The sequence below is a fragment of the Scyliorhinus canicula genome, chromosome 4 (genome assembly GCF_902713615.1).
Source record: "Scyliorhinus canicula chromosome 4, sScyCan1.1, whole genome shotgun sequence".
NCBI classification, from domain to species: domain Eukaryota; kingdom Metazoa; phylum Chordata; class Chondrichthyes; order Carcharhiniformes; family Scyliorhinidae; genus Scyliorhinus; species Scyliorhinus canicula.
The window spans coordinates 6,934,891-6,949,911 of NC_052149.1; positions in this window are offsets into that span (position 1 = coordinate 6,934,891).

Below are 15,021 nucleotides of genomic sequence, written 5' to 3' on the forward strand. Positions count from 1 at the left end.
ACCGTTCCATCCCCCGACCGCATTTTGGGAAATCAGACCATAAGACTGTACTCCTTCTCCCGGCTTACAAGCAGAAACTCAAGCGGGAGAATCAGCTAAGAAGGTTGTGCAGTGCTGGTCCGAGGAGACATAAGAACTCTTACATGACTGCTTAGAGACAGTGGACTGGTCCATATTCAAGAACTCAGCACCCAACTTAAATGAGTATGCCACCACTGTCACAGACTTCATCAGCAAATGTGTGGACAACTGCGTGCCAAAGAAAGCAGGACGTGCGTTCCCCAACTGGAAACCATGGCTCAACCGCGAGATTGACTCTCTACTGAAGGACAGATCTGAGGCGTTCAAGGCAGACGACCCTGTCCTATACAAGAAATCCAGGTACAACCTCTGCAAAGCTATCCGAGATGCCAAGAGAGAATATCAAACTAAGCTAGAGTCACAGACAGACTCTCGGCGGTTGTGACAAGGACTAAACAACATAACGAGCTACAAAGCGAAGCCGAGCAGTATCTCTGGCATCAGCGCACCCCTCCCCGATGAACTTAATGCATTCTATGCTCGGTTCGAGCAGGTAACCAACAACCCACTGTCGAGGGCCCCAGCAGCCCATAATTCACCCATACTCACCCTCACAGCTTCCGATGTCAGATCGGCCTTCCTGAAAGTGAACCCGCGGAAGTCGACGGGCCCGGACGGGATCCCAGCCAAGCTCATATCAAAGCTCCAAAACCTAGGACTTGGCTCTCCACTCTGCAACTCGATCCTCGATTATCTGACCACCAGAACACAATCAGTAAGAATGAACACCAACACCTCCTCCACAATATTCCTCAATACTGGTGCCCCGCAAGGCTGCGTACTTAGCCCCCTACTCTACTCCCTGTACACACACGACTGCGTGGCAAAACTTGGTTCCAACTCCATCTACAAGTTTGCTGACAATACGACCATAGTTGGCGGATCTCGAATAACGATGAGTCAGGATACAGGAGGGAGATAGAGAACCTGGTGGAGTGGTGTAACAACAACAATTTCTCCCTCAATGCCAGCAAAACTAAAGAGCTGGTCATTGACTTCAGGAAGCAAAATACTGTACACACCCCTGTCAGCATCAACGGGGCCGAGGTGGAGATGGTTAGCAATTTCAAATTCCTAGGGGTGCACATCACCAAAAATCTGTCCTGGTCCAGTCACATCGACGCTATCACCAAGAAAGCACAACAGTACCTATATTTCCTCAGGAAACTAAGGAAATTTGGCATGTCCACATTAACCCTTACCAACTTTTGCAGATGCACGATAGAAAGCATCCTATCTGGCTGCATCATAGCCTGGTATGGCAACTGCTCGGCCCAGGACCGCAAGGAACTTCAGAGAGTCGTGAACACTGCCCAGTCCATCACACGAACCTGCCTCCCATCCATTGACTCCATCTACTCCTCCTGCTGCCGGGGGAAAGCGAGCAGCATAATCAAGGATCCCTCCCACCCAGCTTACTCACTTTTCGAACTTCTTCCATCAGGCAGGAGATACAGAAGTCTGAGAACACGCACGAACAGACTCAAAAAGAGCTTCTTCCCCACCGTTACCAGACTCCTAAATGACCCTCTTATGGACTGACCTCATTAACACTACACCCTGTATGCTTCATCCGATGCCAATGCTTGTGTAGTTACATTGTATATCTTGTGTTGCCCTATTATGTATTTTCTTGAATTTTGTTTAATTCCCATTTCTTCCCACGTACTGAATGATCTGTTGATCTGCTTGCAGAAAAATACTTTTCACTGTACCTCGGTACACGTGACAATAAACAAATCCAATCCAATATGTCAACTCAATCAGCATGTCTAAATCTCACTGAAGCATCTCTGCATCCTCCTCACAGCTTACCCTCCCACCCAAATTAGTATCATCTGCAAATTTGGAGAAAATACATTTAGTTCCCTTGCCCATATAAGTTCAAAAGATATAGGAGCAGAATTAGACCAAAGGGTTGTGTTTAAAAGCCAGACAGCAGCAAAGCAGTCTGAGCCAGGGCACACTGATCCTGCGGGGGACACCCTGAGTTCACGGAGTTGACATAAAGCCACTCCCCCTACGGCTCCCGGCCCGGGCCCCCACCTGCAGCAAGCCCGGCATTTTTAAAGGCTTTTCGCAGTTGTTTTAGCCTCCAGCATCCCGTCCGCAGCCATGGCACCCAGGGCTTGCTTGTCGGGTTGGATTGGTCTATTGTCACATGTGTCGAGGTACAATGAAAAGTATTGTTCTGCATGCAGCTCAAACAGATCATTCATTATATGAAAACAAAGTACATAATAGGGCAACACAAGTTACACAATGTAAATACATAGACACCGGCATCGGGTGAAGCACACAGGGTGCAGTACTACTCAGTAGAGAAGCTGTGTGAAGGGATCAATCAGGTCAGTCCAAAGAAGGTTGTTTAGGAGTCTGGTAACAGTGGGGAAGAAGCTGTTTTTGAATCTGTTCCTGCGTGTTCTCAGACTTATGTATCTCCTGCTCGATGGAAGAAGTTGGAAGAGTGAGTAAGCCGGGTGGGAGGGAACTTTGATTATGCTGCCCGCTTTCCCCAAGCAGCGGGAGGTGTAGACAAAGTAAATGGATGAGAGGTGGGTTTGTGTGATGGACTGGGTGGTGTTCACTGTTCTCTCTAGTTTCTTACAGTCTTGGGCTGAGCAGTTGAGATTTGAGGCTGTGATGCAGCCAGATAGGATGCTTTCTATAGTGCATCTGTAAAGGTTGGTAAGAGTCAATGTGGACATGTTTTCTGAGTTTTCCTTAGTTTTCTGAGCAAGTATAGGTGCCGTTGTGCTTTATTGGTCGTAGGTCGACGTGGGTGGACCGGGAAAGGTTTCTGGTGATGTGTACACCTAGTATTTTGAAGCTGTCAACCATCTCCACCTCTGCCCCTTTGATGCTGACAGGGGTGTGTACAATACTTTGCTTCCTTAAGTCAATAACCAACTCTTTAGTTTTGCTGGCATTGAGGGATAGATTGTGTCACTGCACCACTCCACTTGGTTCTGTATCTTCCTCCTGTATTCTGTCTCATCCTGGACACGCAGAGGAAAGAAAACAGCCTGTTGTATCTGCTGCACATTTAATCACACTTCTTGTTATTACTCTTAATTGTGTTTAAATTTCACAAACCTGGTGACTGTAATTATTGGGCCGCCATTGGCCAAATAATTTGTTTGTTTTCTAAAACTTATTGATCAATTTCAATTGTGTTGTGGCTTTGGGTCAAGTGGGGCTGGAATTGACCGCACACCAGCTCAAGGGGCATAACGTAATCTGGGGGCTCGTCTGGGACATTTGGAATGGTAGACTGTGACATTTGGGTTGCAGTATAAATTAAAAAGAGACACAAGGTTTGTAGCAATAACCGGATGGCTTTTGAAGCTCCTAAGATTTTTGTTCAGGTGAATTACTTGCCTTTGGTTTACTTAAAAGAATTTCAAAAAGACACAAAAATTTAAATGGTCAGTTAAAAATAGCAGTACCAGCTAAAGCTAGGAAGGCAGGGATATATGACATTTAGGTTGAATACTTGGGTCTGTTAGGAACACAGGAGAGTCCATGAAGTAATATAACATCAAATATATTTTCTGGTGGGGAATTGAGCTGGAGAGAATTCAGTTGCAGTTTGAGAATTATTAATAATAATCTTTATTGTCACAAGTAAGTTTGCATTAACACTGCAGTGAAGTTACTATGAAAATCCCCTGGTCACCACATTCCGGCACCTGTTCGGGTAAACTGAGGGTGAATTCAGAATGTCCAAATTATCTAACAGCACATCTTTCGGGACGTGTGGGAAGAAACCGGAGCACCTGGAGGAAAGCCACGTGGACATGGGAACACGTGCAGACTCCGTACTGTCAAACAAAAAAGGAAGGGTTATTGGGTTACGTGGATAGGCTGGAAGTGAGGGCTTAAGTGGGTCGGTGCAGACTCTGGGCCGAATGGCCTCCTTCTGCAATATATGTTTTATGTTCTATGTTCTATGTGAGAGTACCTTTAAGAAATGGGTGTTAATAAATGGATGTGCATATAAATATCTGCAGTGAGAGTACCTTTAAGAAATGGGTGTTTACTACTGCAGTGATGTCAGAGAGTAGGTGGAGCTGGGATGTCTGTCAGCTTTTTACTTTCAATTTAGGCTGTTTGCTGCAGGGTGTGTTTTAGTTTTGTTTTCAGTGTTGGAGCTGAAGCCAGACAGAGCAGCTGTACTGTTCATCTCTCTGCCATGAAAAGACTATCTCTTGATAATTTGGTGAATTCAGAATTCTAAATGTTTTCAGTAGTGAATGTAAATCCAATGTGCTTCTGTTAAAAGGTGTTTCTTCTGTCTTCTGGATGTTGTTTGGGAAGTTATTAAGGATTAGTGTTGTACTCTTTGGGGGTTGTATTTGAATTAATGGTTGCTAAGATGCTCACTGTATGTTTCAAAAAGGTTAACTTGAGTTCTTAGAATAAATATTGTTTTGCTTTTTAAAAAAAGTTCCATTTCTGCTGTCCCACACCTGTAGTGTGGGCCGTGTGCTCCCCATACCACAATCTATTAAAAGTTCTGGTTCAGGTGAACTCCATGATACACTTTGGGGTTCTCTAAACCCTGGCCCATAACAGTACAGACAGTGACCCAAGCCGCGAATCGAACCTGGAGCCCTGGTTAAAAAGAATGGCGAAAGGGGCAGCACGGTGGCGCAGTGGTCAGAATTTCTGCCTCACGGCACCGAGGTCCCAGGTTCAATCCCGGCTCTGGGTTACTGTCTGTGTGGAGTTTGCACATTCTCACCATGTTTGTGTGGGTTTTGCTCCCACTACCTAAAGATATGCGATTGGCCACACAAAGTTGCCCCTTAATTGGAAAAAATGAATTGTGTACTCTTAAATTAAGAAAAAGAAAAGAAAAGAATGGAGAAAGAACTGGAAAGGCAGCAAAACGAAGTGGAGATGCGGCAAAAATAAAACGCTTTTCAAATGGAAATTGAAATGAGGAGGTTCAAATTAGAGAGAGAAGAAAAAGCAAAAGACAGAGATTTTCAGATTTAGGTATAGGAAATTAAAAGGGAGCTGCCAGGAACGAGATGGGAGCTTCACCCAGTGATGATCTGTTTAAATTTATACAGGCCGTCCCAAACATCAAAGAGAAGGAAGTGGAACCCTTTTCTCGGGCAATTGAGAAAATAGCAACTCAATGGAGCAAAAGAATAATGGACATGACCCATGCAAAGTAAATGATGGGGGTGTGTGGGTCGAATTCTAGGCGTCCGTGCTTGAGGGCTGCTTCCATGATTTCTTCGACTGTTTCCTAAGTATATCAAATTGTTGGAACCAACAATTCTACGGACACGTGCTTGTAGGATTAGAATAGCGGTTTTAATATACTTACAACAGAGGCAGCCTGTTAGCCGTTGAACTTTCGGTGAACTGGCCGGCTGACCCTGTGGCACTGATCTTTCTACAGCAGCTCCCAGGGGAGGAGTCCTGGCCGGAGCCAAGGGAGAAGCCCTGTACAACTCTCAAGCATTCCCGGAGCTACTCCCCCTGGAGGTCAGGTAGTGCAACTGCACTTACAATATAGACACATATATATACAGGTTATAATACGGTGTGAATCACAGGAAGTTTATGCTTCCCTGTCAGAGACGTGTCTAAGAACTATGACGAGGCTATTCTGGGTGCATATGAATTGGTTCCCAAAGCATATCGGCAAAAGTTTTGGAACTTAAGTGGCAGATGTATGCCGAAATTGATCGAATTTAAGCAGAACAGATTTGTGAGGGCCCTCCTGTTTGTTCCCTTATTTTTCCCTTTCTTTTATTTTTTGCAATTACTATTTTTACTCATGGGTTATTAACGGACCAATGACTTTAATCAAAGCAGTTTGTAGATGGTCTGTGCCTTTAATTCGAGCAGAGGATTGTAGCGACTGGAGAGGTCAGTGAGGACTTCCTTTGATTGACTTAGCTGGTGGACAATGAATTAGCTCGAAATGCGTTGCTTTGCCCGGTAACCAGTGGTGATTATTTCTGATCTCACTGCGATGTTTCTCTCTACCCACTTCTCTCTCCCCAGTATGACTGGATCTGGAGAACTGGAGTGACAACTCCAGCATCTCCGGGCTCTTTGCCTGTGAGCAAAGACGGCTATTTCAAAAGGAGTACGGATTGGGCCCAGCGTGACCACTTGGTGGGGAGGCCGCTGAATCACAGGAGGCTGTTGAAGATGGGATGGCTCTCGTTAATTGTATAGAAACAGAGCTTAAGTGGTGATAATTGGTTAATGGCCATTCTATGGCGGGATCCTGATTTCTCCAATGGGAGCTGGCCGTTGCAATCGCAAACTGTTTGTCGTTCTGGCGCGGACATCGTTTTCTGCCTTTCCCGCTATTCACGCGCGTCGTTTCACTCAAGCGGGAGAACAACATGCCAGAGAATCGCGCCCATAAAATGTGTTTTTGTTGAATTGGCGCCACACATATTTAGTTTAGTAAGATGATGGAATTAATGAGAGGACAGAGGGGCTCAAGCAGTTCTGAAGTTTAAAAAGTTTAGTTTAAGATTGGGATGGGCCCAGAGGGGCAGCTGCTCTCAATACAGTGAGGTTAGAACTGTCTGTAGACAGGCTAGCAGGTTCCGTTCAAACAATTTAGTTAAAGATTTGACTGGGGTCAGACCAGAGCAGCTGATCTCAAGACAGTGAGTTAAAAACTGGCCTGTGAATGGGATAGGAGAGATTTCAAAAACTGGCTGCTTAAACAAGTAAGTTGAGACAGGCAAGAAAAAACAGCTGGTCCCTGAAGGAAATCACTTTCTCAAAGTGGTGTGTCCAAGAAATGTCTTTCCAGCAAGCATTCCTGAATCTCATAACTGTATTTAAAACCGGGCAGCACGGTGGCGCAATGGTTAGCGCTACAGCCTCATGGCGCAGAAGTGCCAGGTTCGGTCACGGCTCAGGCCACTGTCCGCGTGGAGTTTGCACGTTCTCCCCGTGCTACGTGTGCTTCACTCCCACAACCCAAAGATGTGCAGCGCAGGTGGATTGGCCACGCTAAATTGCCCCTTAATTAGAAAAAAAAATTGGCTACTGTATTTTAAAAGAATATTACAGGAGAGCTTTCAGATTCCAGGCTACTCGGCCACCATTCTGAGAGCCTGATGCTGAGGTCCGGCAGCTGGACCCCCTTCCCCACAATCCAAATCCTGCTGAGAAGTAGGGACATCCTCCTGCCCAACACCATGGGAATAACGGATCACCCCCACCCCCCACATCATGCACATATGAGGGCGACCCAACATTTCCACTGACCCCTCATTAGATGCTCCCATCAGACCCCCAACAGAAACACCCCATCAGATCCCCCACCAGACCTCCCATCTGAAACCCATATCTGAAACCTGGGGTTGGATTCTCCAACAGCCCCCCCCCCCCCTGCCCCCCCCGGGCCGGGTCGGATAATCATCGGGGGCGGGGGAGAGGGGCGGCGCGAATCAAGCCCCCGATGGCTGCCAAATTCTATGGCACCGGATATCGCGCCAGTCAGCGCCCCCCCCCCCCCCCCACCCCGCGATTCTCCGGCCTGCGATGGGCCGAAGTCCCGCTGCTGTAATGCCTGTCCCGCCAGTGTGAATCAAACCACCACCGTTACCGGCGGGACTGGCGGCGCGAGCGGGCTCTGGGGTCCTAAGGGGGGCACGGAGTGATCTGGCCCTGGGGGGTGCCCCCACGGTGGCCTGGCCCGCGATTAGCGTCCACTAATCCGCGTGCATGCCTGTGGCGTGGGGGGCACTCTTTTCCTTCCGCTTCGGCCATAGCCTCCGTGATGGCCGACCCGGAAGTGACCCCCGCGCATGCGCATGCGCGGGGATGACGTCAGCAGCAGCTGACGCACCGCCGCATGCGCGGACTTCCGCCAGCCCTAACTGGCGTGGAGTCAAAGGCCTGCCACGCTAGCCGGCGGGACAGGAACCACTCCGGCATGGATCTAGACCCTCCACGTGAGGGCCTGGTCCCTAAAGGTGCAGAGAAATCCGCACCTTTAGCGCTGCCCGACGCCGGAGTGGTTCACACCACTCCATCCCAGCGGGACCCCCCCCCCCCCCACCCTCCCGCCAGGTAGGGGAGAATCCAGCCCCTGATGAGCAGTCCAGGCAGCAGAATGAAAAATCACTGCATTTTCACTTAGCCTTTCCTAACAAATGACGCTGAGACAAAAGTCCTATCCCATTCACAGGCCAGTTTTTAACTCACTGTCTTGAGATCAGCTGCTCTGGTCTGACCCCAGTTTAATCTTTAACTAAATTGTTTGTAAGGAACCTGCTAGCCTGTCTACAGACAGTTCTAACCTCACTGTATTGAGAGCAGCTGCCCCTCTGGGCCCATCCCAATCTTAAACTAAACTTTTTAAACTTCAGAACTGCTTGAGCCCCTCTGTCCTCTCATTAATTCCAGCAGCTATTTACAAGTGTCAGTAGCTTCCTTAAAAGGCAAGTACACTTCAAAGGGTTTGAAATCCCTCGCCAGGCTTTCAAATACAGATCTTACATTCAATTTCACATAGCAATACATTGTATTAGCCAGTCATTGCCATTATTATCACTGCAGAGACAGCTGCTTGGCGGATATTTCCATTCATGCTTGAATACATCTCTTATCTTTCTTTGATGCGAACCACAATATTGATAAACACCCTTGATATGATTGAAATCTCCTCACAATGTTAAAAGTAGCGAAGTGCTTTGACTTTTTCTTTGTCACAGCAGAAAGCAGTTGGGTGAGGGAGGGGGGCAAGATTTGCACCATGAGGGGGAGGGGACCTTCCGATGGTCCTTTGGGAGGCATCTCCACCGCGTCAGGGCCATGCTGGAAAATACCTGCACCAATCCCGGTTGAGGAGGTGCTGGAGAATCAGCCTTCCAACCGTTAAGACCATAAGACATAGAAGCAGAATTAGGCCTCTCGGCTCATCGCGTCCGCTCCGCCATTCAATCACGGCTGATATTTTACTCATCCCCATTCCCCTTCCCTCTCCCCATAACCCCTGATCCCCTTATTAATCAAGAACCTATCTATCTCTGCCTTAAAGACACTCAGTAATTTGGCTTCCACAGCCTTCTGCGGCAAAGAGTTCCACAGATTTACCACCCTCTGGCTGAAGAAATTCCTCCTCATGTCTGTTTTAAAGGATTGTCCCTTTAGTCTAAGATGGTGTCCTCTGCTTCTAGTTTTTATGACAAGTGGAAACATACTCTCCACATCCACTCTATCCAGGCCTCGCAGTATCCTGTAAGTTTCAATAAGATCCCCGTCATCCTTCAAAACTCCGAGTACAGACCCAGAGTCCTCAACTGTTCCTCATATGACAAGTTCTTCTTTCTAGAGTTCATTCTTGTAAACTTCATCTGGACCTTTTCCAAGGCCAGCACATCCTTCCTTAGATATGGGGCTCAAAACTGCTCACAATACTCCAAATGGGGTCTGACCAGAGCCGCATACAGCCTCAGAAGTACATCTCTGGTCTTGTATTCTAGCCCCCTTGACATAAATGCTAACATTACATTTGCCTTCCTAAGTGCCGACTGAACCGACACATTAACCTTAAGAGAATCGTGAACAAGGACTCCCAAGTCCCTTTGTGCATCTGTTATCCGAAGCATTTCCGCATTTTGAAAATAATCTATCCCTCCATTTCTCCTTCCAAAGTGCTTAACCACACACTTTTCCACATTGTATTCCATCTGCCACTTCTTTGCCCACTCTCCTAGCCTGTCCAAATCTTTCTGCAAACTGCCTACTTCTTCAATACTCCCTGTCCCTCTATAGATCTTTGTACAATCTGCAAACTTAGCAACAGTGCCTTCAGTTCCTTCTTTCAGATCATCAATTTATATTGTGAAAAGTTGTGGTCTCAGCACCGACCCCTGAGGCACAGCACTAGTCACCGGCTGCCATCCTGAAAAAGACCCCTTTATCCCCACTCTGCCTTCTGCCAGTCAGCCAATCCTCTATCCATGCCAGGATCTTACCCTTAACACCACGGGCTCTTATCACATTTAAGTCTCCTCTGCGGCACTTTGTCAAGGCCTTCTGGAAATCTAAATAAATCACGTCCATTGGTCTCCTTTGTCTAACTTCCTCGTTACTTCCTCAAAGAACAAAGAACAAAGAAAGAACAAAGAAAAGTACAGCACAGGAACAGGCCCTTCGGCCCTCCAAGCCCGTGCCGACCACGCTGCCCGTCTAAACTAAAATCTTCTACACTTTCTGGGGGGTATCCCTCTATTCCCATCCTATTCATGTATTTGTCCAGCTGCCCCTTAAATGTCCCTGCTTCCACCACCTCCTCCGGCAGCGAGTTCCAGACACCTACTATCCTCTGTGTGAAAAACTTGCCTCGTACATCTACTCTAAATCTTGCCCCTCGCACCTTAAACCTATGTCCCCTAGTAACTGACCCCTCTACCCTGGGGAAAAGCCTCTGACTATCCATTCTGTCTATGCCCCTCATAATTTTGTAGACCTCTATCAGGTCGCCCCTCAACCTCCGTCGTTCCAGTGAGAACAAACCAAGATTATTCAACCGATCCTCATAGCTAATGCCCTCCATACCAGGCAGCACCCTGGTAAATCTCTTCTACAAAATCTCTCTAAAGCCTCCACATCCTTCTGCTAGTGTGGCGACCAGAATTGAACACTATACTCCAAGTGTGGCCTAACTAAGGTTCTATACAGCTGCAACATGACTTGCCAATTCATATACTCAATGCCCTGGCTAATTCAGCAGGGGCATGGGAACCTGGATTGTAGTTTTGGGGTACGGGAGATTGAGAGTATAGAGGTCAGGAGCACAGATTTGACTTCGCAGGAGGGTGCCAGTGTTCAGGTAGGTGGTTTGAAGTGTGTCTACTTCAATGCAAGGAGTATACGAAATAAGGTAGGGGAACTGGCAGCATGGGTGGGTACCTGGGACTTCGACGTTGTGGCCATTTCAGAGACATGGATAGAGCAGGGACAGGAATGGTTGTTGCAGGTTCCGGGGTTTAGGTGTTTTAGTAAGCTCAGAGAAGGGGGCAAAAGAGGGGGAGGTGTGGCGCTGCTAGTCAAGGACAGTATTACGGTGGCGGAAAGGATGCTAGATGGGGACTCTTCTTCTGAGGTAGTATGGGCTGAGGTTAGAAACAGGAAAGGAGAGGTCACCCTGTTGGGAGTTTTCTATAGGCCACCTAATAGTTCTAAGGATGTAGAGGAAAGGATGGCGAAGATGATTCTGGAAAAGAGCGAAAGTAACAGGGTAGTTGTTATGGGAGACTTTAACTTTCCAAATATTGACTGGAAAAGATATAGTTCGAGTACATTAGATGGGTCGTTCTTTGTACAATGTGTGCAGGAGGGTTTCCTGACACAATATGTTGACAGGCCAACAAGAGGCGAGGCCACATTGGATTTGGTTTTGGGTAATGAACCAGGCCAGGTGTTAGATCTGGAGGTAGGTGAGCACTTTGGAAACAGTGACCACAATTCGGTGACCTTTACGTTAGTGATGGAAAGGGATAAGTATACCCCGCAGGGCAAGAGTTATAGCTGGGGGAAGGGCAATTATGATGCCATTAGACATGACTTAGGATGTGTTGGTTGGAGAAGTAGGCTGCAAGGGTTGGGCACACTGGATATGTGGAGCTTGTTCAAGGAACAGCTATTGCATGTTCTTGATAAGTACGTACCAGTCAGGCAGGGAGGAAGGGGTCGAGCGAGGGAACCGTGGTTTACCAAAGAAGTGGAATCTCTTGTTAAGAGGAAGAAGGAGGCCTATGTGAAGATGAGGCATGAAGTTTCAGTTGGGGCGCTTGATAGTTACAAGGAAGCGAGGAAGGATCTAAAGAGAGAGCTGAGACGAGCAAGGAGGGGACATGAGAAGTCTTTGGCAGGTAGGATCAAGGAAAACCCAAAAGCTTTCTATAGGTATGTCAGGAATAAAAGAATGACTAGGGTAAGAGTAGGGCCAGTCAAGGACAGTGGTGGGAAGTTGTGTGTGGAGGCTGAGGAGATAAGCGAGATACTAAATGAATACTTTTCGTCAGTATTCACTCAAGAAAAAGATAATATTGTGGAGGAGAATGCTGAGACCCAGGCTATTAGAATAGATGGAATTGAGGTGCGTAGGGAAGAAGTGTTGGCAATTCTGGACAAGGTGAAAATAGATAAGTCCCCGGGGCCGGATGGGATTTATCCTAGGATTCTCTGGGAAGCCAGGGAAGAGATTGCTGAGCCTTTGGCTTTGATTTTTAGGTCATCATTGGCTACAGGAATAGTGCCAGAGGACTGGAGGATAGCAAATGTGGTCCCTTTGTTCAAGAAGGGGAGTAGAGATAACCCCGGTAACTATAGGCCGGTGAGCCTAACGTCTGTGGTGGGTAAGGTCTTGGAGAGGATTATAAAAGATACGATTTATAATCATCTAGATAGGAATAATATGATTAGGGATAGTCAGCATGGTTTTGTGAAGGGTAGGTCATGCCTCACAAACCTTATCGAGTTCTTTGAGAAGGTGACTGAACAGGTAGACGAGGGTAGAGCAGTTGATGTGGTGTATATGGATTTCAGTAAAGCGTTTGATAAGGTTCCCCACGGTCGGCTATTGCAGAAAATACGGAGGCTGGGGATTGAGGGTGATTTAGAGATGTGGATCAGAAATTGGCTAGTTGAAAGAAGACAGAGAGTGGTAGTTGATGGGAAATGTTCAGAATGGAGTTCAGTTACGAGTGGCGTACCACAAGGATCTGTTCTGGGGCCGTTGCTGTTTGTCATTTTTATAAATGACCTAGAGGAGGGCGCAGAAGGATGGGTGAGTAAATTTGCAGACGACACTAAAGTCGGTGGAGTTGTAGACAGTGCGGAAGGATGTTGCAGGTTACAGAGGGACATAGATAAGCTGCAGAGCTGGTCTGAGAGGTGGCAAATGGAGTTTAATGTGGAGAAGTGTGAGGTGATTCACTTTGGAAAGAATAACAGGAATGCGGAATATTTGGCTAATGGTAAAATTCTTGGTAGTGTGGATGAGCAGAGGGATCTCGGTGTCCATGTACATAGATCCCTGAAAGTTGCCACCCAGGTTGATAGGGTTGTGAAGAAGGCCTATGATGTGTTGGCCTTTATTGGTAGAGGGATTGAGTTCCGGAGCCATGAGGTCATGTTGCAGTTGTACAAAACTCTGGTACGGCCGCATTTGGAGTATTGCGTACAGTTCTGGTCGCTTCATTATAGGAAGGACGTGGAAGCTTTGGAACGGGTGCAGAGGAGATTTACCAGGATGTTGCCTGGTATGGAGGGAAAATCTTATGAGGAAAGGCTGATGGACTTGAGGTTGTTTTCGTTAGAGAGAAGAAGGTTAAGAGGTGACTTAATAGAGGCATACAAAATGATCAGAGGGTTAGATAGGGTGGACAGCGAGAGCCTTCTCCCGCGGATGGGGGTGGCTAGTACGAGGGGACATAGCCTTAAATTGAGGGGTAATAGATATAGGACAGAGGTCAGAGGTGGGTTTTTTACGCAAAGAGTGGTGAGGCCGTGGAATGCCCTACCTGCAACAGTAGTGAACTCGCCAACATTGAGGGCATTTAAAAGTTTATTGGATAAGCATATGGATGATAAGGGCATAGTGTAGGTTAGATGGCCTTTAGTTTTTTTTTCCATGTCGGTGCAACATCGAGGGCGGAAGGGCCTGTACTGCGCTGTATCGTTCTATGTTCTATGAAGGCAAGCATGCCATATGCCTTCTTGACTACCTTCTCCACCTGTGTTGCCCCTTTCAGTGACCTGTGGACCTGTACACCTAGATGTCTCTGACTTTCAATACTCTTGAGGGTTCTACCATTCACTGTATATTCCCTACCTGAATTTGACCTCTCAAAATGCATTACCTGACATTTTTCCGGATTAATCTCCATCTGCCATCTCTCCGCCCAAGTCTCCAAATGATCTAAATCCTGCTGTATCCTCTGACAGTCCTCATCTCTATCCGCAATTCCACCTACCTTTGTGTCGTCTGCAAACTTACTAATCAGACCAGTTGCATTTTCCTCCAAATCATTTATATATACTACGTACAGCAAAGGTCCCAGCACTGATCCCTGCGGAACACCACTAGTCACAGCCCTCCAATTAGAAAAGCACCCTTCCATTGCTACTCTCTGCCTTCTATGACCAAGCCAGTTCTGTATCCATCTTACCAGCTCACCCCTGATCCTGTGTGACTTCAGCTTTTGTACCAGTCTAACATGAGGGACCTTGTCAAAGGCCTTACTGAAGTCCATATAGACAACACGGGCCGCACGGTAGCATTGTGGATAGCACAATTGCTTCACAGCTTCAGGGTCCCAGGTTCGATTCTGGCTTGAGTCACTGTCTGTGCGGAGTCTGCACATCCTCCCCGTGTGTGCGTGGGTTTCCTCCGGGTGCTCCGGTTTCCTCCCACAGTCCAAAGATGTGCAGGTTAGGTGCATTGGCCATGATAAATTGCCCTTAGTGACCAAAGTTGCCCTTAGTGTTGGGTAGGGTTACTGGGTTATGGGGATAGGTTGGAGGTGTTGACCTTGGGTAGGGTGCTCTTTCCAAGAGCCGGTGCAGACTCGATGGGCTGAATGGCCTCATTCTGCACTGTAAATTCTATGAAACATCCACTGCCCTACCTGCATCAATCATCTTTGAGACCTCTTCGAAAAACTCTATCAAGTTAGTGAGACACGACCTCCCCTTCACAAAACCTTGCTGCCTCTCACTAGTACGTCCATTTACTTCCAAATGGGAGTAGATCCTTTCTCGAAGAATTCTCTCCAGTAATTTCCCTACCACTGACGTAAGGCTCACCGGCCTGTAATTCCCTGGATGATCCTTGCTACCCTTCTTAAACAAAAGAACAACATTGACTATTCTCCAGGACATCACCTGAAGACAGTGAGGAGCCAAAGATTTCTGTCAAGGCTTCAGTAA